Source organism: Myotis nattereri, assembly GCF_964212035.1.
Source record: "Myotis nattereri genome assembly, chromosome: 2".
NCBI classification, from domain to species: Eukaryota; Metazoa; Chordata; class Mammalia; order Chiroptera; family Vespertilionidae; genus Myotis; species Myotis nattereri.
In genome coordinates this window covers 5119993-5143460 of record NC_138076.1, presented here as the reverse complement: position 1 = coordinate 5143460, position 23468 = coordinate 5119993, and positions in this window count along the sequence as shown.

The window sequence follows — 23468 nt, the reverse complement described above, 5'->3', positions numbered from 1 at the left end:
CCGGCAATCAGGGCCGATCAGGGCCAGGCTGATTGGGGCCAGCCGGCCGGGGGGCAGGAACAGGGCACAGGAGGTTGGCCACTGACCCCAAGGAGGAATCCAGTCCTCGGGCCCCCTGGGAAAGGGGCCACATCCACCACCACCCACCCCCAGTTCTCCAACCCAGCCTGTGGCTGAAGGCCCCCGCAGAGTTGGGAGAGGAGGCGACTGTCATGGGGCCAGGCACAGGAGGAATGGACACCAGATGCGACCATGCTGCCTAGCAGTGAGAGGCTGGCTGTGGGACCTCACTGATCACCGGGGGGCAGCTCCTGCATTGAGCGTCTGCCCCTGGTGGTCAGTGTGTGTCATAGCAACCAGTCGACCAGTCGTTCCAGTTGTTAGGTTGTAACTGTCGCTTAGGCTTTTATATATATAGATATCATAGAAAAGTTCAATATCATCATGTATATATGTAAAAGAGTTATACACATAACCACATACACAAACATATGTGTGTGTGTATGAATAACATGTGGTTCTTTTATACAAACAAAAATAATATGAAATGAATGGTTTATACTCATTTGTAATTAAGACCTAGAAAAATGTTGAAATTAATTCCAATAATTTAAAATTAACTTAAGCAGAGACAAAAGTCAAATAAATGTTTAAACAATATTTTGCATGCTTATATCCAACTAACTCACTCTGTATACAATAAACACAAATATTCAAACAGACATATTCATCTCCCCACTCAATCTCCTATTCCAGTTAACAAGTCTAAACCTGAAGCTCTCTTTCACTCTTTTGTTGCAGGTCTCCTAAACATAATTCACCCCATAATTCTCTGGGTGCTTCCTTTACAATACATCTCAAATTCTGCTTTTACTGTTTCCGTTGCTAGCACTCTCATTCCTACTTTTATCATCTTCTTACCCTGGATCATTACAGGAAGCTTAGCTCTTAGCACTGTCTGATTCATTATTTCAACCATCACACCATTATAAAATTAATATTTTTAAAACATTGAAGGTGCTGACTTTATATATATTATTAATTTTACTACATTAGCCATAATGACATTCTATGGAGATTTGATGATAAATAATTTGAAAGAAATCATTGTGAACTTGTACCTACACTCCACCATGCATGATAGCATGACCTTTTTCAACCTCGAGAATAATTGAATATTTACTGAGAAACAGGAATGGGTGGGTAGGTAAGTAGGTAGGTGGACAGGTGCATAAATACATGAAAATACTACAAAGTGAACTAAAAGAAAATTTTACACTCACTTGCATTTATCAAGTAGCCCTTTATTAATCACCCACATGAAAGAAAATAGAGAACAGAAAGGATATTTTAGTAGGAAGTAGCAGTTTGCTGGGAAATATGGTGCCAGAGAGGTTATGGGAGTTTTGGACACAACCACAGAGCTTTTCAAAGTCTGTGGAATAACCTATCTACTGAAATAAGAACTCCCATTTCATGGATCATTCACTTCTTTTTCAAGTGATTAAGGATATCTTATAGAACAGAGTCCTACTCAGGCCAGGAAATAGGACATTATAAAGTGCTTTTCTATCTATTAGGTCCCCAAAGGTTTTTATCTTGTCTGTTTTTGATCATCTCTAGTGCTTATGTCTACAGGGGAGAAAATTCTTCTTTCTAATTGTTCTCAATGACAGAAACATTTTTCATTATACTTAAGTTTTTATCTTTTTCAAAATTCAGATCATTATTCCTTGTTCTAAGACCTTAGCCGGCTTAAATTAATCTCCCCTGTCTTTTCTTTACCAGCACAAGTATTTATACATAGTTATCATAACCCCGATTTGTTATCATATTGCCTAGCCATACATACTAAATACTCTTAATTTTCTTTATTAGGTCATAGGCCTTTTTCCTTTATAATTTTCACCATCCTTTAAGCTGATTCTAATTTTTCAATGTGTGTTTTATGTTAGAGAAGATATGCAAGAGAAAATGAAAAATTGAGAAAAGTTATTACAACATAATTTGTTATAAAATAATTTTATATTATTGTTTCATAAATCAACTATATAATTTTCAGAAAGAATTGGAAAAATTCATATTAGGCTGGCTTTTTGCTTACATTAACATAAAACTTCAGTCAAAAATTCTAAGTATTTTATAACTGAACACTCCTTATATCCAATAATTTTCTTAAGAAGTTATTTATACACACTTTTATTAAGAGCATATTTCACAACTGTGAGAGGAAGGTGTGGCTGTGCATTGATCAGTACCCAGAGATCCCATCATTACTGACTATTCCATTTTCACTGTCTGAATGTTTGATGTGTGTGTGTGCTTGAATAATTGTAGTTGCGATATTTTAATAGCATTTATTATGGCTGAAAAACAGCCATTGTAGTATTTAGCCTAGTGAGTTTGTAAGATATTTACATGGAGAAATGAATTAACAGAATAAAGTTCTTTAAAGGCATATCATGGCTGTAAAAATATAGACAAGTTTACTATTATATGCATGGAAATATTCATCAGAACTAAATCTTACCCCTCAATTCTGTCATGTGTCACCCTTCGTTTTCTTATGAATATAAAATAAGAAAGAAACAGTAAAATCTCTTCTTTGAACAACCGCTGAAATAACTTTATGCCATGCTTCCTACTTGGTCGAGTGCTTTCCTGTTGCCCACACCGTTGATCACACTTCCCTCTCAATCTGGAAAACTCTCTCCTCCATCCCTCATCCTGAGACCTTCCAGGCCCCTTTGGACCGTGCGCTCCTTTGTGTAGGCTTTTCTGATGTTTCCAATTAACCTAGTTCTACTTTATTCTGAGCAGACACAGCACAAGTCCCATCTGACAGATATTTGTTATATATTGTTGCATTCCTGCAAATAGTTAAGCATTTTGCTGTTTACATGAAATGCAGTAGTATTAAAATATGTCACCTGTGCTCATGGTGTTTATATTCGAGGGTTAAAGACTACAATTAATCAGATAATCCCACAAGTGAATATCTAAGGATTTATCACAATGGGTGCTGAGAAGGAAAGGAGCTCGCTCTGCCGGTTGCTCTTCTCGGGGTTCATCCGAACATCCCTGAAGTCAGAAATGGGTCAATGCAGTTGCTTCACTGGAAGCTGAAAGCTTAAGAACAAGACCCCAGTGAAGTTCTCACCAAGCTATGAATGGACGTGGAGAAATCAAAACGTGTTTACTGTGTGAAAGTAGCCATGCTACTAAAACTATACACTGTGTGATTCCAAGCGACATTCTGATAAAGGCAAAACTATAATGACGATGAAAAAGACCAGTGTTTCCCAGGGATGAGAGAGACACAAAAAGGCAAAGCAGCGGGGATTTTCAGGGAAGTAAAAGTATTCTGCGTATTATAATGATGGATATATGTGCTTGTACATCATATATTATAATAATGGCTATATGTGCTTGTACAAACCCACAGAATGTACAACACCGAGAGTAAACTCTAGGGTAAATTATGGACTTCAGGTGATTGTGATGTGTCAACATAGATTCATTGTTAATAAAAAATCTACCATTCTGGCGAATGATGTTGATAATGGGGAAGGCTTTGCATGTGTAGGGAAAGGAAGTATATGGGAAACCCCTGTGCCTTTTGCTTAATTTTGCTGTGAACCTAAAACTGCTCTAAAAAATGTCTATTAAACAAGTTAATTGATTTAGGCTAAACTCTAAATACCAGATGTTAAGATCTATGCTTTTTCTCCTAACCTAATATAATCCTTAGCTCTGGAATTAATTTTATAAAATATTTGCTACCATAAAAATTATGTGCTCATTAAATAATTTAAGAGTTTTTAGTACTACTCATTAAAGTTATAAATTATTTGGTTCTTATTCAAAATTTTAGACATGAAATAATGTATTACTATTTTATAACCATGTTAAATTGGTTTGGCAAATCTCATTCTCTCCTAGATGTTTGCTATTCTGAGTTGGAAGGAACCCCTTAGAAATATGGACCAACTTTTTCATTATTACTTTGAAGAAACTGAATCAGGGATATTAAAATGGGTTAGATCACCCAGCTAGTCAGTATTATAACCTTGGTTATACCAAGTAGTATAGCTTAACTATAGAAAAGTACAGTGCATGACTCTTTCCCTAAGTCAGCTCTGCTTTGTTCTAGGAAAAGGGAAGAATCATTTAATTTATGTGCAAATATATCATTTAAGGCACCGATTTGGACAAATTCATCATACATGACTTTACTAAAAGGGCACGCACTTATGGGTGACACATTTAAAGATGTTTCTTATACGCAATGAGATAATCCATCATCACAAATAAATTAATTAACCAAGTCCACTGGGTTAGATCTACAGACAGCACCATAGTCCTTTGATCATGCTATAGACAAGGAAAGCCAATGGAAATCACCCTGCAAACTACTTCTGGTGTTTATTTCAGTAACTGGTCTATCAATGATAATTTGCGCCATATTTCTAAATTTAACATTATACTTAGAACAAACAGACACACACAGTAAAGAGCAAAACATGAGGACTGATAGATTTCCAAATACTGTAGACTTAGTACATTTAATGAAATACTTATCCCTTATAATACTGGATTAAATACTGAATAATTTTACATTTAACACATATGTTTGTTGTATTTGCTATGTCACGATTTTTAAGGGCCTCGCAGTCATTACTTAGTCTCATCTTCATAACGACCTGATCAGATCTGCACCGTTACTACCTGTATTTAGCAGATAGAAATATCACGCGCCCTCTGCCTGCAGCCTCCACAGTCCACGTTCATTGCCAGGATGTTGTGTTCCATGAACTACATTGTTTCAGACGAAAGTCCATTATATAAGGCAAGCCTGAGTGGATCTGAAAATGTTTAGACATATCTGAAATCAATTAAAAATATACTATGGCACTAGCTGGTGTGGCTCAGTTTTTTTAGTGTTGTCTGGTTTGCAAAAAGGTCACCAGTTTGATTCCTGGTCAGGGCACATGCCCAAGTTGCAAGCTCGATCCCTGGTTGGGGTGCATTTGGGAGGCAGCTGATCAATCTCACATCAGTGTTTCTCTCTCCTCCCCCTCTCCCTTCCTCTCTCTAAAATCAATACACACATATTTTTAAAATACACTGCTGAATTTGATAACAACATAATCAATAGATTAGTCATTATTTCTTATTTACTAACATCATTACCACAGACTTATATGCATATTGCAAAATGTTAAAAACATGTGATACTTTGTAGGATAGCTAATACGCATTTTGCCAAAGATATACCATAATATCTGTATAATATATAGACAGCATAAAGAATCAGAATCAGAACGGATAAAAATGGTTCTCACATACTGCAGACATGGATGGGTGTGATAACAGGGGCAAAAGCAATCAGGATCTCTGGGATTCAAATAATAACAGATAAGCACAGGAGCGTCACTTAAGAGGACAGATCACATATGTGTCAAGAAGTTTACAGTTCAGTTTTCAATGAAGCCTTAAGAAAAACGTTGTTGTTGTCAAATTGAGCTACATTCAAAGACATGAGGTATCTGGGATGACAAGGGGCCACCTCCGCTGTTCCTCGAGCAGGGCCTTGGCATTTAAAGTGTTTTCTTCCTCAAATCCCTTTTCTCAGGTGCTTCCTACTTTCCTGCTTACATAAGTAGCATCTCTGCTTTAGGCTCCTCCTATTGCGGAGTTCTCTCCTACCACCCTCACACAAAATAGTGCCTGAACTCCCCTCTGTCTCCTGTTTCGTTTTTCATTAATCTCTCTCCTTTCAATGTATTTGTTTATTGCTTTATCTTGCCTCTCTGATAAGTAATCAACTGAGATCCAGACATTTGTTCAATTCGGTGCCCGAAAGAGTGGCATGACTCATAGCTGATACTTAATAAAAATATGAATCAAATGAATTTAAGGCCAAGATAAAGTGGCAATGCCATGCTCGATTCCACTCTCCATTCAGCTACCGAGTCAGCACATGATAGATTAAACATTAAATTAAAAAATGTGATCACATAAAGGAAACATCTTCATAAAGCAGAACTGTAATTAAAAAGCAACACAGTGTGGAATGAGAGAGGCAGAGCCCAGGGGAACATTCAGCCTGTGGGATCATGGGAATGAGTCCGGCTCCATGTGTGTCCCAGGCCAGAGGGCTAGTGCAGCACTGACGCTGTAGAACCTCATAATGAACTAGGGACCTGGAGGTTTAGTTGGAGACAAATATATTTAGAATTGACACAAAAAGCATGATGCATGGAAGGAGAAATAAGTCAATTAGACCTCGTAGCAATAACACAATTTGGCCCTATGAAAGACTCTATGAAAAGGTGGAAAATTAAACCACAGACTGGTAAGAACTACTTGCCAACCAAATATCTGACAAACAATTCTCACACTCGACCGTGAAAAAATCCAATTAGAAATGGCAAATTAAAATCCGATTAAACACAGTGAAAATGGGGAATAACTGTTTAATGAGTAAGCATTTCTACTTGGAGTGACAGAAATGTTTTTGAATTACGTAACTGGTGATTGCACAATAATGTGAACATACATGATTTTTACAGAATCGTGCACTATGAAATGGTTAATTAGAGGCCCGGTGCATGGATTTGTGCACCTGTGTGTGTGTGGGGGGGTGTCCCTCAGCCTGGCCTGCAGGGATTGGGCCGAAACTAGCTCTCCAACATCCTCTGAGGAGTCCCAGATTGTGAGAGGGTGGTTCTCAGGTGATGCACCCCAGAATCAGGCTCCCTCCTCTCTGGTTCTGGGTGTATCATTGGAGAAGCACAGCCACCAAGTCAGCGCAGCTCAGCAGATCCTGCATTGAGCGTCTGCCCCCCGGTGGTCAGTGTGCATCATAGCTGCTGGTCAAACAGTCGGATGATTGCTTAGGCTTTTATACATATAGATGTGACTTTCACATCAATAATTGCTTAAAATAAAAATTTTATAACAAAAAAGACGAGAGCTGAGAGTGTACTGAAGAGGATATAAAGACACAAATAAGCTAAGTAAAGGATGTTAGGCAACATTAGCTAAGGAACTGCAAATTAAAACCATAAGGAATTATCATATACCTATCAGAATGGCTAAAAGAATAGTAACAACACCAAGTGCTGACAAACAGGTAGAAATCTTGATCACTCATACCCTTGACTTGGGGTAGTGAACACACAATACAATATACAGATGTTGAATTATAGAATTGTACACTTGAAACAGATATAATTTTATTAATCAATGCCCCCCCCAATAAATTTAATTATTTTTGTTGTAGTTAATCCTCACCTAAGGATATTTTTTCCCCCCATTGGTTTTTTAGAGCTAGTGGAAGGAAAGGGGAGAGAGAGATAAAGAGAGAGAGAGAGAAACATCTATGTGAGAGAGACACATCAATTGGTTGCCTCCTGCCCTCACTGAACCAGGGCCAAGGAGTTAATCTGCAACCTAGGTACACGCTCTTGTCAGGGAATCAAACCTCAGACCCTTCAGTGTTCAGGCCTACACTCTACCCCTGAGCCACACAGGCCAGGGCTAATTAATTTTTTAAAGTATGATTGTACAGAAGCAATTAGAAAGGGATAATGAAGTGTTGACTAAAATGTTAGAATATTATAATGTTAGTTACACCATTAAATGCTATATCATAAGTGTGACTGTTAAAAAAAACTATGTTGGTAAGAGAAAGCGTTAAAGAATCCCAAAAGGTTATTGAAGTAAATATAAAATAATTTAGATATAGAGAAAGAGCTGCTTCTAAACATAGTCGTGTACGATTTATCTCCTTTCTTACTTCCCAGAGCAGTGGCTGAACCGAGGAGTGCTTCATCAAAGTGCAGGGCGTTTGCTTATGCTTCATAGCTGCCAGCTGATACGGTCATAAATTTCAGGCACATGGAATATGGGACCTTGTTGCATATTATGAACTGTCACTTACCACACTTGACAGATGGCACCAGCCTAAGACTTCACTTGATAATAGGGGCAAGTGAACTCTTTGCTTCACTCCAAAAAACTGAGACATGCTACATAAATCATTCTACCTACGGATTGTTCAAGTGTTTTTAAAGGTTCTATTAATATTTCTATATGGCCAAGCCAAATTAATTAAGAAAAAGGTGTGTGAAGAGCCCGGCCACATGGCTCAGTGGTTGAGCTTAAACCTATGAACCAGGAGGTCACAGTTTCATTCCCAGTCAGCATACTAGTGTGTGCCCAGGTTGCAGGCTCAATCCCCAGTGTAGGGAGTGCAGGAGGCAGCAATCAATTATTCTCTCTCATCATTGATGTTTCTATCTCTCTCTCCCTCTCCCTTCCTCTCTAAAATCAATAAAAATATGAGTTTTATAAAAAGGTGTGAATGAAGTATTAAACACAGGAAATACTACTATGTAACTACAAATCCAAAGCTAACTGGAGGACACCTTACATTAGTTCAGTCTCAATTACATGTCCATGAACTGCCACTAATCGGTGAAGTACTTTAGTGGAAGTCCAATCCTACATAGATATTGGTGGTAGATTTAGAATTCTAATCCATGTAGTTTCCTTCAAAACCTCTGGCCTTTCATCTACATTAAAATTATATATATATATATATATATATATATATATATATATATATATATATATAAACATTTTCTATTTAAGATACATATTTGTAAAGCAAAATTTCATTGATTGTATTAATGTCATCTTACTTTACTCCTATACAAAATCAAAGCAACATCCATGGTAAATTTTCTGAGAACTCTTCAGCTACTCCTCTCTCCCTTCACCACTAACTGCCACCCACCTGAGTGATTCCAACCAGCCTGAACGTGAGTGCCGGTATATCCAGCCTCCAAACAGGCTGCTACTTCCCGCTTTCCCACTGACCTTAGCAGGAAACTGAGGGAAAACTGTCTGGGCTCTCTTTCTTCAGTCCACTCACAGACACACACACACTCTCACACACACATACTCTCACACATACACATACACACACACTCACACACACACTCACACACACACATATATACACACATACACACACACTCACTCGCACACACACACACACACTCTCACACATACACATACACACACACTCACACACACACACATATATACACACACACTCACTCGCACACACACACACTCACACACACTCACACTCACACACTCACATATACACACACATACACACACTCTCACACACACACACTTTCACACATACACATACACACACTCACACACACACTCACACACACTTTCACACATTCACATACACACACTCACACACACACACATACACACACATACACACGCACTCACACACACACACTCACATACTCACACACACACTCACACACTCACTCACACACATACACACACAATCACACACACACACACACACTCACACACACACTCACACACACACACACACACCCCAATTTATTCTTCAGCACATACTGATAGGGATTCTTTTTCGTCTACCCGCCAACAGCAGTGATTCTTAGTACTGCGTTTTGCCAATTCTGGTGGGAATTTTCTACTTCTGTCTTTTTCAATCTCTCAACATTACTCCAGAGTTGACTGCCTCCTCCTGCTGACACACACGGTTGGTTACCGAGAGGCTGAGTTCTTCCTTGTTCTTTAAATTTTTGCCTGTATCTTTCCACTTCTGGCCTTTCAATAAAATGTTCCTTTCTGAGAGGAAGTGTATTTTCCGTTAATCTCACTGCATGTGTTTTTTCATCATAACATTAATCATGACATCTATACATTTATTGACTCCTTATTTTATTTTAATCTTTCTGCTATGTTTCCATCACTGGTGGCAGACTTATGACTAAGCATTTGTTAGAATTAACTGAACAGCACAATTAAAAAGGGTTAATTTGTATATGTCAATAAAGCCAACTTAACAAAATAGTCATATGAAACGATTAAAATAATAGAGTACAAACCAGCATATACTGGTTTCTATTTATATGCATAGAAAAATTATAAAGCATGTATAAGTTGACTGTTAGTAAAGTTTTCTCTAATCAGTATACTTTCTCATAGCATGTAATGAGCAATTGTTTCAGATATAATGAATCCAACTATAATGTTATATATAAGAGACAACCAACAGCCACATAAAGAAAATATTCACATTTTTTCTCTAACTTTATGAATATATGGCTAAATTAAAAATTCAGATTAGTCTAATTTACATTTATAAATATTTGTTTTGATTACTTGTATGTTTTCTTAGTCTGATAATTAAGAATATATGTAGTAAATAAAAATAGTCAATGTAAATAGTTATGATAGAAAACCTTTATCTGTAGATTAAAATGCATCTTCATCAGTACTTAAAAATAATCTGGCTTTATCAGAAAAATTCCAATCAATGAAGCTCATTCAAAGTTTTACCATAACCCATCATGCATATTACATAGAGTCAAGTTCCTCAGAAGAATGAGATTATTCCATAATTCAGTTTGGTCCTTTCAAATAGTATTTTTGTTGCTTTAAAACATTTTAATTAAGTACAGTTTATGGTATTTCCGTAACCAATTTCAGGGCATGTTTCTATTATACATAAAAGTATATCGACAACTCAGTGTTCAATTGGCTAAGAGACCTTAAAACGCCTTGTGTTTCATTTGATGCCTCAAGGGTCATAGGAGAGCTTGCCACTTCTCTGAACGCTGCTATCAAGAGGAACTTCGAGGGAAAGGCCTGGTGAGAAGATGCTTTAAGAAGGAGGTTTATGATGTAAAATTAAATGAAGAGACTTTCCATAGCAGGTAATTCTTTCACATAGAACTCTTCATGAAGCTGAATATTGGGCATTATGCCCCGTTATCCCTTTAGGTATTAGTCTTATTTCCTTTGTACTCATCGTTGAAAACTCAGTTCAGGTTTCTCAACTGCACATACCCCAGAGCAAGAAGCAAACCCTTCTTGTTCAAGATTTTACCTCTGTCCCCACCACAGGACACAGTAGGGCTCAATAAATGCTTAGTGAATGAATAAAGAAGATAATAAGTGATCTCAGTACTCAAACTATTGGAAATTCCTGGTGTTACTGACTTTCTGGCAATCTGTCTTTTAGAGTAAATTTAAAATACCTATCCTGTTCTATTTAGTTATGTTTTCAGTATTTAATGTTAAATGTAATATTAAATTTCAAAATATGTGCCAAACAACCACAGTGTATTGCTGGGTGTGTTTTACAAGTGGGCTATCCATTAGTGAGAGAACATACACAGCTAAAATCTAAACTAATAATAATCCAAGAACATATCTGTGAGGAAGTTAATAGAATTAACCTAGAGAATGAAAAACAATATAACTGTAGAAAAACGTAGGACAGGGGACAGGCCCCTTAGAGTTCAGAAACATACCGAATCAGAAAGAGAGAGAGAAAAAAAGAATTTAATTTAATGTATTTTAGCATTTCTAGAGATTTCTATAAATCCACTACCATCCTCCTAGTAAACATTGCTATGTTTTGGGCTAATATTGACTCTAAAACACTGTTTTGAATCCACTGTAGAATTGAAACCAAAATCACACATTCTGAAAAATCCTAGTAAACAATTCCAAATAAGGGATCGAATAAAGTAGATGAATCCATCTAACCATGACCTATTTTGGTACACACATCTGTAAATCAAACATTTGCCTCTGTGATTTTCATGCAGCAAACATTTTCAAATCTTTGACCCTTGAGATTGCCATACTACTTAGCATGCAGCTAAATTGCATTCAAACAACATTTGCATATGTAGTATGATTTGGTAGACTAAGCCTCCAGCTTCTGCTCTCAGAAGGACAAGCTCTGTGTTCACTTGTGAATTGACTGAGTTCATGCACCTCAAATATGAAAAATGTGAAAAACCCTCTTTGGGGATTTATAAGAATAGTTTTGTCTTCACATGACTGAATGATATGTAAATACAAAAACTTTTGTTTTCACTATCGCTCTACTCCATGTGGAAGTTACATACAGATGTGGAATGATAAAACAGCAGTAAGCAACCCTGTGGACTTACCAGGTTTTGGAGTAACCTACATTATGAGGAATATTTAAAGTGGAAAGGATGGAACAGAAGTGACTTGACCATCAATCAGATATTCTTAATATAATTATAATCTTTAAATCTACAATCTGCATAGCAAATCAGTCACAGTTGGATATCTCCATGAATACAGAGAAGTATAAGTCACGATCCTGGCTTATTGAAAAATATGGTTTGACTTTCAGGGAATAAACATACCCTACCTGTGAAATGTTAACATAGCAGCATGATTTACAGGAGAAAAGCAGAGAGATATTTCTTCAAGAATTCAGTGACGAGAGACATTAATTGAGTCTTGGTGATAGGGGAAGTTTCCATTAGAAGGGAACCTAGTACTAAAATTGTATGAGACAGAGGGCAGGGCAAAGTGCAAATTTTACTAGCAGATACAGGAGACTGCTGAAGGTCTTGAGGAGCAGAAGGGGAAAAGACACTTGGAAGTCTTGGAGACAAGTGAGTTTTTGAATGAAAGGAGGAAAGAAAGGTCAGCTGAAGCAATCATGTCTCATAACCTAAGGTCATGGTTTTTGAACTGTATTGTAAAGGCAGCCAAATGTAGCCTATTTTCTATTAGGTTTTACAGGTTAATTTCAGAAGCTGAGGTCATCAAAGCCATAGAAGATGAGGACAAAAGTCTTTAATATTATTCTGACAAATGATCTCTTTACCCATCAAGCTCAGCAGCTATGCATGCAGGGATCAGCTGGCCCAACATGGCCAGAGAATGTAGAGCATAGTACAAAGAGGAATCAAGCAGATGCCCTCATGACCCCGTAAGATGGACAGGTCTGGGAAGCAGGCTTTGTGACTGTCTAAGTACTTCAACTGGCTTGAGAACCATATTAATCAAATTTTGCTTCGGTAAGAAATATGAAAATTTTATCCCCAATCTTGGTCTTTCTATGCTCCAATATCCTCAGGTTCAAAGGATACAGAAAGTTCAAGTTTAAAGGATTCAGTCAGGTTTAAAGGATACAGAAAGGTCAAGCTGATGTTCTATTAGTATTTTATCAGGCAGTAGTGGAAATAAAGATCAGCCATTTTTATTTGTGTGTATATGTGTGCTGTGGAGTGAAGGTAGGAATAAGGTCTGACATTTTATCTTCATTTCATAAATTAAATTACAATAAATTCCAATCATTTTGGCTAAAGGCAAAGACTTTTCCTCTTTATAACAAGGCACTCAGTATAATCCTTACTGTTCAAGTAAATGGTAGATACAACATTGATGAAGAGTTTATGGGAACAGGTGGGTCATAGCTGTTGATCTCTGTTTACATAACTAATTATTTAAACAGCATATTGCATTCAAATAACATTTATAAGTGGGATATCAGTTAGTGAGAGAACATACACAACTAAAATTTAAACTAATAATAATATTTTATTATTTTTTTGATAATAATACTGGTAATAATAATACTGGTTAATAATAATATCTGTTAATGTTTTTTCTGATAATAATACTGATTACTATTTCTTTTGTGCTTACTATATGCCAGAAATACACTAATTACTATACTTTTTAATTAAAAAGTACTCTCTCTCTAGCTCCATTCTATATAATAGAAGGCTAATATGCAAATTGTCCCCTCAACCTGGAGTTTGACCAGGGGGTGGGGCTGGCTGGCCAACCACTTGTGGCCCCTCCCCCCAGCTGGCCTGATTGGCCCCGATCAGGGCAGGCTGGCTGGACTCCACCTGTGCATGAATTCGTGCACTGGACCTCTAGTGTGTATATATATATATATATATGAAGGTAGTTTTCAATCGGTTGTGTGTATATATATATCTCAAAAACATGGAAGTTGAGTAATTTTGCCAAGGTCCATGTGCAGGATATATGGAGCCATATTTTCTACCCAGAGACTTAGGACTCTCAACTAAGATACAACACTGCCTCTTTGTCCAGACGACAATATTTCCTAACTCATTATATTCATAAGACCATGTAAATCATCTGGAGGGTGTTCATTTGAGGCAATAAATAAGATAATTAAAATGAAATACTATCTGGGAATGAGTGGGCTGATAGATATGGGGCAATAAGGAGCATACCAAATACATATTCTCTTTACAGATGAATTTCAAATACTAGCATGTATGAACTTTAATACAAAATATTATTTGATATTATCATCATGCTTGAGTCGACAATCCCCCATCAACCATTACAAGTCTTCTCAAAAATACTGTATAATACTGTTTATTTCCACTCCTCTTCTGAGTGCAACTTATCTGTGCAGGAGAGGTGCCGGGGCCTCTTAACTTGCAGCTCTGAGTCTGCATTGAAAATGTTTTGAGGAATGTGGAAAAACATTTCCATTTTCAGCAATAACTTGCACTGGGAACTTGGGGAAAACCTTCCCTTTCTTGGGCCTCAGCTGTTTGAGATGCAAATGTGCACCATGTGAACCATAGATATTTCCAGCTTTAATTCTATTGCTTATAATATGTTTTATTATTTTTTCTTTTTTTTCTTTTTTATTGATTTCAGAGAGAGAGAGAGAGAGGAGGGGGAAGAGAGAGAGAGAGAAACATCAATGATGAGAGAGAATCACTGATCAGCTGCCTCCTGCATGCCCCACATTGGGGATTGAGCCCACACACAACCCAGGTAGGCATGTGCCCTGACCTGGAATCAAACCAAGACCTCCTGGTTCATAGGTCAAAGTTCAACCGCTGAGCCACGCTGGCTGAACAAGACCAGGATTCTTGACATGGTTTACAAAGCCAGACACCATCCTGTGGGCCGTCCCCAATCTGTGTCCTGCTCCCAGTCTGTGCGGGCCTTTCCTCGGTGTCTTTAAAAGGTCCCCACTCCAGCTTTGCACATGTGGCTCCCTCCACTTGGGGAGCCCTGCTCTTCTCCGTCCCAGGGGTGCTCCGAATTCCTGTGTCTCCCTTATTCGCTCTGGTCAAGAGTCCTGAAGAGAGCTTTTCCTGGTGCCCCCCACTCTCTCACCATACTCTGTACTTCTCTTTGATAACAATGCAGCAATTATAATCACTTAATTGGCAGTCAGGCGTGTAACCTCTGCATCTTAAAATAGAATGTGATGGATCTGCTGAGTTCACTCCTATGTCTTCAGTGGTTAGTACTGTTTGCGTGTAGGAGGCACTCAAGCATATTTATTACAAAATAAAATACGTAAATATAAAAGGAATTAATTAATGAGAAAAACAATTTGCCCAGAATTCTTTATATGGGCAATGATTCTTACAAAAGCAATATTCCCTCTCTTATATGTTTGCTCTATTTGATATTAAATAGAAGCAGCCATCAGGAGAGTTCCATTCATATCTATGCCACTTCTAAAGACCCCCATTAGCAGAATGTTATAGATCTCCCTTAACTGGTAAAGCTTCACAGATCTCCCATTCCCTGTAACAGAGGGAAGGCATTGCCAGTTCTCAAAGAAGCACCTTGCCAACAAGTGAATGTTGAAGTATTTTTAAAAATCACCTCATCTCAAAAACATTTTCTTAAAAAGGTTTTTTCATGAATACAGCCAACCACCAACAGCTGTTTGTTACAAAAAAGGAAAAGAAGATTAGAAACAGTGCCTAACTTAATGTTAGAAGGAAGTGATGTTTCTCGCCTCTTTCACAGTGGCGAGCTGGGTGCCACAGGTCACCCTCATCATGACAGACCTAGTACAGCTCCCCTAATTTGCACTTCTGCATAAAAATCCACAGGACTCATTTTCATTTGGATGTCCACGTGTGAAGTTTGCCAATGTGCCAATTAACAAGTTTCTAGTGCATGGATTTCCTTCCTCCTCAAATCCACATCTATTTCTTTTCTCTTTTGTTAAGAATTCAATATGCACAATGCGTGATTTTCATTCCCTGGAGCTCAGTATCACCTCATCAAAGGGGGATTTATGCAAGGAACTAGGCTCAGAGTCCCAGTGAGTCATCAGGCCCTAAGCGATGTCATCACTGCTCACAGTGAGCTGGTCTGAGGCAGGCCACCACACCAGCCCACACTTGGATGGTTCCACTGCAGTTACCACCTCTGCATCTTGCCTGATCTGAGTGTCCCTAAGAAGCAAGGGAAAGGTGCCTCTACTAATGGCTATTGGGTAGGGTGCCTCCTTTTTGTTCCAGACTTTTTACTTCGCTTCGTCCAGCTTTGTGTTGCTCCCTTCTGCCTGTGACACACTTGTCCATATGGGGGAAAATGAGCTCTCTTTATTTTATTTTATTTTTTAAAAAAATATATTTTAATGGATCTCAGAGAGGAAAGGAAGGGGACAGAGAGATAGAATCATTGATTGGCCATGTCCTGCATGTCCCCCACCGGGAATCCAACCAGAAACCACGGCACATGCCCTGACCAGGTTTTGAACCATGACGTCCTGGCACATAGGTCGACGCTCAACCACAGAGTCATACCGGCCAGGCTCTCTTGATTTTAAATGTAAGCATACTGTAACCTCATTCTCTCCTTCCCTCTTACTTTCTCTTTCCCTTTTCATGAAACGTTGGAATCGTTAGATAGTTTCCCACTGGATGGCATCAAGCTATATTTCCTTCAGGAACCATCCTCACCAATAAGTCAGCATGCTAATCAGGCATGTTCAAAATCTGAGGAGAAACAGGAAGTGTAAAGTCAAAGCCCACATTCAAAGTGAACACTCGGGTTGTGCCTGGGCTGCTGGTGTCTAGGGGCCAAGCAGTGGAGATGGCCAAGGGCACACTGTCAATGTGTGATTAGAACTTTTGCTGTTTCAACTCAGAGCAGGAAATTCTCCTTGGAGTACTTCCTCTTAACGGCTTTCATAATTGAACAGCCAACCCCTGTCGGATGTTTCAAGCAGAGAGACATGTCAGTAGTTTTGATATCAAGTCTGTATGCTCTCCACATTGAAGTAGATATTCTCCCAGGGTTCTCTAGGATCAGACCTTGTTTGAGAGAATACATGTCAAAGAAACAGAAAACTTCCTAGCTCACTGAGAAAACACATTGTGCTAGAACACTGATTAATGGGTTTGTGATAACAGAATATAGGAGTCAGCCTGATCTGTCACCTGTTTCAAGGATACTCTAAAATGTCCTAGTTATAAGCAAAAATAGGTATTTGTTTGAAAACATACAGACAAAAAAATTTCAAGTCTATGATTTTCAGTGTTATATCCCACATATGAGTGAAATCATACGGTTCTTAGCTTTTTCTGACTGACTTATTTTGCTTAGCATAATATTCTCAAGGTCATTCATGTTGTCACAATTGGCAGTATTTCAACTCTTATTACATCTGAGGAGATTTCCATAGTATGTTTGCACTACATCATTTTCCTAAAAGTGAGCAAAAGAAAAGAAAAGAAAAGAAAACACAGCCAGGTGCCCACATTTACCTGTCACAACACTGACCCAGTTCTGAAATTATAGGTTCAACCCTGATTGGAGTAAATAACAGTTAGGAGATCCATAGAAACCAGAGGAGGTCCATCATGGAGAATGAGCAATGGATTTGATGAGCTGAGATCAGCCATCATTTCATGACAGGATTAGATAGACAGAGCCTAGAAAGGAGCCCGGAGCCTGAAATCTCCCCTTCACTAATTCATCATGGGCTAGAGCAACACACCCACAGGAAATCAAGATGTTACTCATGAGCCTCTGAAGAAGGTGCTCTTGTGGACTGGACTATGTCCCCAGACTCCCATCCAAAGGCCTCCTCATGTCCTAACTCCCAGGACTTCTAAATGTGCCTCACATAGGGACAGCGCCATTGCAGATGGAATCAAGTAAACTTGAAGTCATACTAGGTTTGAATGGGCCCTACATTCGATGACTACTGCACTTATGAGAGGACTCACAGAGACACGTACATGGAGGTCTGAAGTCCGAGGCACAGATTGGAGTGATGTCTGTGTACCAGGGAATGCCATGGACTGCTAAGAGCCAATCAGGAGTTAGGAAGAGGCAGGTAATTTTTTCCTGGGATCATGAGAGTGAACACTGGCATAACTAATGCCTGGATTTTGAACTTCTACCTTTCATAATTATGAAGTAACAGACTTTCATTGCTTTAAACTACTCAGGTTGTGATACTGTGTTATGGCAGCCCATAAAATGGAACAGATAGATTTTCTGTAAGAATTCTTAACTACACGAATGAGATTTTGCTAACAGGTAGACAAAGACAGACATTACTGAAAGTTTCTGTAGTTTTGGCTAAAACCAATCTGGAGTAAGAACTTCTCCCACCTAATTCATTCCAGCTATAAGCCTATGGATTACAATTTTATATCTATAGCACAATACTATACAGCTAATCCTGTTTTTTCTCAGGTGAAAATAATCTATGCTTAAGATTAATAAATTTTACTGTTAAAACCTTAATTACAACTTTCATTCATTATTATTTAATATGTAATTTAAGTTTAAATAAAATAATATAATTTCCTACTTTAATTGAAAATGTTAGAGTTATGCTTCTGTTAGAATAAAAGTTTATTATCTTACCTTCCAAAACAAAAATATAAAGAGAAAAAAGAATTCATCCTTGCAGTTTCATCCAAGTGCAAAAAAAAGAAACCTCTCTGGTTGTATTTCTCTGGTTACATAAGTCCTAGAGTTTAAGTAATGTGTGGAAATTCAGGACACCAGTTAATGCCCCAGGATGAGACAAAAAATTCCAAAATATTAGATAAAGTTGTATGTAAGGTAAAAATAATTATAAGTGCAAATACTTTAAAATTAAATATGAATGAGTTAGAATTATCAACTGTACTCAATCCTTTAGTGAGGAATTCCCTTAATAAGAATTCTACTTAATGAGGAGTTGATAATACTTTATGAAGAGATTTTTTTCCTTTACCCTATTTACCAATTCCAGAACAGTCTACTATCAGCTATTTCAATTTTTAAAAAGTATTGACAAAAAGAAATGTATGTGTGTTTACATAATATATAATTGCTTTCACAAGCATCTTCATGAAAATTATTTTTGTGTAACTCTGTCATCAACTTTGATATCATTAAAGATTTTTCACTGGGAATCTTTTGATGGAGCAAAATTCAATCTAAGAACAATAAAACATAATCCACTAATGACTATCACTTTAAATTTTTAAGATAAACTTTTAGTTAATCCAATATAAAAATATATTTTTGTGATCAGCCAAAAATAGTAAGTGATTTGAGAGTATTATCTTAAATCACAAAGACATAATATAATGTGCCTCAGCTATATTCCATCCTTAACCAAATCTTAATAGATCTAGAATTCATTTTATCTTGTTTTCATATCAATTGAATCTCTTTTTGTGTTTACTAGATGGAGAATAAAAGTCCATTTAAATTTCATTGACTATCAAAGATGCTTTTGGTTTGAAATCCATTTTAAATTGAAAATATAAGCCTCAGTGATTAACTAGTATGCAACAAAAAGCTTAGAAATAAGAACATAATATGACTTAACTGGATTTAGTAAGTATGTAGCCAATAACAATATAGCACATGTATAACAATAGACTGTTTCTAACGCACACTGCAGTATTTACACAAGTTTTCTGAAATACCATTCTAGCTTATTGAGGCTGCATTTCTTAGTGTTTCAAACAACACCCTGATGTATGTCATTCCTGAGAACTTGCAAGACCTATTCTTTAATCTCCAGATCACAGTTAAAAGCAAACTTTGAAAATATGGGTGATAATGTAGCAGACAGCACTGTACCAATACATCTGTTGAATGAATCATGAGAAAAACAGTCACACTGCAGTCAAAGTTCTGCAATTCTAGGGCACACATCTGAAGGGCTAATGCAATCTAGTCATTTTGTGCCTCATTTAAATACAAGAGTCTGTTTCTATCTTTCATCTTCCAATTTCAGGAAATTAGATGTAAAACTACCCTCATTCCTTTTAGGTACAGAAAGATCAAAAGAATAAAAATTTCATCACAAAGCTAATTGCATTGTCAAATGACCTCATGCATAATGAATCATTAAAATGATCTATTCTATAATAAGTGTATGCTGATAAAGGTTAAAATAGTTTTAACATGTGGGGGAAAAATTGCCAACGATGACATTATGGGATAATATTTGTTTTATAAGCTTTATGTAATGAGAGTGTTTATATTTTTGTGCTGGAAAAGAAAATCTCCCAGATATCTACCCAGACGGACATGAGACAAACTTTCATAGCACTGTCAACATTGACCTTGGGTAATTAGGTCTTGCAGATCACTGATCTTTAATTACAGTTGCTCAACTCCCAAGGAATCGTGTATCAAGCAGGAAAAAAATTTTATAATTTCCCTTCATGTTTCCAACAAAGACTTCCTATCATCAGTTCTTTTTTCTTTTTTATAAATTAAATACATTTGATTTCCCTGTGCCTGCCTGTATAAATTAATATTACACTTAAGGCCCCCCAGCTTACACTATGTTAAAGTGGAATACAGCCTTTTGCCCTAAGAAGGCAGAGATAGGAATGAGTTCTGGATTGCAAGTACCATAAAAAGGAATAAAGTCCAAACAGAACAAGATCAAGTTCATTTTAACCCATGAGACCACGCTGACTTCTTCTATGAAAGTAAAATTATTTTATGATAGAACCACAAGATAAAGAGGAGATAATGGATATTATTATAAGAAATACAGACCATGAAGAGAAGAGTTTGGGTAAATCAACTGTCAGTCATGCAATGTAGGTGAGTGACATGCAGAAATGGTCTAACACTCACACATTAGCCAGCCAAAATGAGGATCAGTGATCATGAAGGACATGCAATCGTTAGCATTTCTTTTCCAATTGAAGAGATTCCTGAAAATGATAAAACATGATTGCTGCTACGAGTCGGCACTGACTCAGAAAGTATACAGTGATCATGCTAATAATATGGTTTTGACCTGTGTTTCTCAAGCTTATTCCCAAATACGAAGGTCATTCTGTTAAATGGTGGCCTCGGTAATGAAGCACCAGACAGGGGCACAGGGAACTCTTATACCTCTCGGTGTTGTGGGTTGACGCGGGCAAGCATTCGGTGCTTCAGGAGAGGAACCGTCCAGTGACAGTCTCTAACCTGAGAGGCCAAAGACAAGAAAAACCTCACCTTCAAGAATCAAAGAACAGAGGGTGGCTAAGAAACATTCTGGGGAATGTACTTTTTATTTTTTATTGATTGATTGATTTTGAGAGAGAGAAACATAGATTGCGTTGTTCCACTCATTTATGCATCATTGGTCGATTCTTGTATGTGTCCTGGATGGAACCCACAACCTTGGCATATTGGGATGATGCTCTAACCAACTGAGCTACCTGGCCTGGCCAGGGTGGGTAAAATCATTTTAACTAATAATTAGAGGAAATACTCCATTTAGATTTTCTCTGACAAGTTGGTTAATGTTGTCTCAATTTGAGAACAATTTTACCACCAAGACTGTATATATTAAATTCCTAGGCTATCCTACCAATATAGTATATTTTAACTATAATATGCAGGTCTTAATATACTATATTAAAAATTTAATGAGCTATTTTTAAAAACACGAAAACAAACAAATAAAAAAGCTGATGCTTAAGTAAGACCCTGTTTAAAATGGAGAAAATTCAAATAGCTGTAGTCCTATCCTCATCTTTTGCTATCTTCTCTTCACTCCAGTCCACTGCATCACCATTGTCTCATGTCCAGTCCTTTTGCTCCTCAGTATACTTACAAATGTCCTATCACCTGCTTTTCACCTGGAATAGCTTTACCATCCTCAAATGTAGACCAGCCGCTGTGTGAAGCCAAGCAAGTCTGCAACCTCATTTTCCAGGGCAGTAAGTACAATGCATTGTGATGTATCTATCTTTTGTATGATTCTGTCTTCCACTCAATTTCAAGATCTTTCAGATCATGTATCTCCTGGAATCTCTAGCACTGGCATCAATAATGCCTCCCCACTACTTTGCCCCTTTCATGAATGCCCAGTAAATATCTGTGTTATCCAAGTTGTAATCAGGAAGATATATCTTTATGTAGCTTAATAAATAAACAACTTTCAAGATCGATTTAAAATGTTAGAGACTGATAAAAACAAAAACAGACTCAGGTGATGTTTTTAAAGGTTGTAAAAATCTTACAAAAAATAAAATAAAATAAAATGATTTTAAAAATCTTACAAAAAATAAAATAATCTAGAGAATATGTGAAGTTTAAGAAATGCTAGATGAATATGTTCTAGAGATCTGCTGTACAACATAGTGCACATCTTTACCAGTAGGCTATTCTGCACCTTGAGATTTGTTAAGAAGGTAGATGGGGAAAAAGACATGAGGAAACTCTGGAAGGTGTTAGCTGTGTTTATTACCTTGATTGTGATAATGCTAGTGTGGATGTTTGCATACGTCCAAACTCATCAAATTATACATATTAAATATGTGCAGTTTTGTGTATACATTATACCTAAAGAAAGTTGTTTTTTAAAAAGAGAAAAAAGTCTTATGGAAAAGACATGCTAAGAACTGTGAATGTGTTATTATATAATCCTAGGAGGACTCATATTGGTTGTAAATTTCCTGTATAATCATGAATACATCAATGCACCTCTCCAGGAATAAATCAGTCAGAGAGACGCTCTACATACAAGATGCCTTCTGGGCTAAGAGTCTAGTAATCAATATTCTACACAGAATGGAAAAACTTTGTTCCAGGAAAATGAAGAAGAGCTGTTGGACTGAGACATGACATATTCTTTACCTAAAAAGACAAATTGGCAAGTGCAAATATCATATTGTAAGAAAAAAAATCCTATCTGCTATCAAAGTTTTTAAAGTTTGCCTGGCATTTGCCTTAGGGATATAATACTGTATGAAAAAAGATCTAACACATTAGGAACCCTTATGTCCTAGAGAGGATTGGTCTTGGGGAAACAAAGTTTTCAGTTCTTTATAATTCATATAAGAAGCATGGAAAATATTTTGTTCCAGGCTTTTATCTGTAAAAGATGGTAGAATGTGACAGCATTATCTTCAAATTGGCAGGCAAAGCTGGACAATACTTTGACAATGCATTAAAAATAGATGACTGAGTAGCCTTAAAAAATAATGGAACAGACTGAGGAATTTGAAAGGAAAGGCAGGGGTAAGGTGGATGGGTAGGGAGAGATTAACCAAAGAACTTCTATGCATATGTGCATAATCCATGGACACAGGCTATAGTGGGAAGGAGGTGTGGGGCGTAGGGGGGTGGTGAGGCTCAATGCGGAAAAATAAGAGGACATCTATAATACTTTCAATACAAATAAATTCAAAATAATAATAATAATAATAATAATAATAATAATAATACACTGTTGACTGATACATTGGAAGGATAACAAAGATAAATACATTTTTACAAAGAGTCCAAGACAATTCAGGGCTTTGTTTTGTTTTGTTTTACACACTAATATT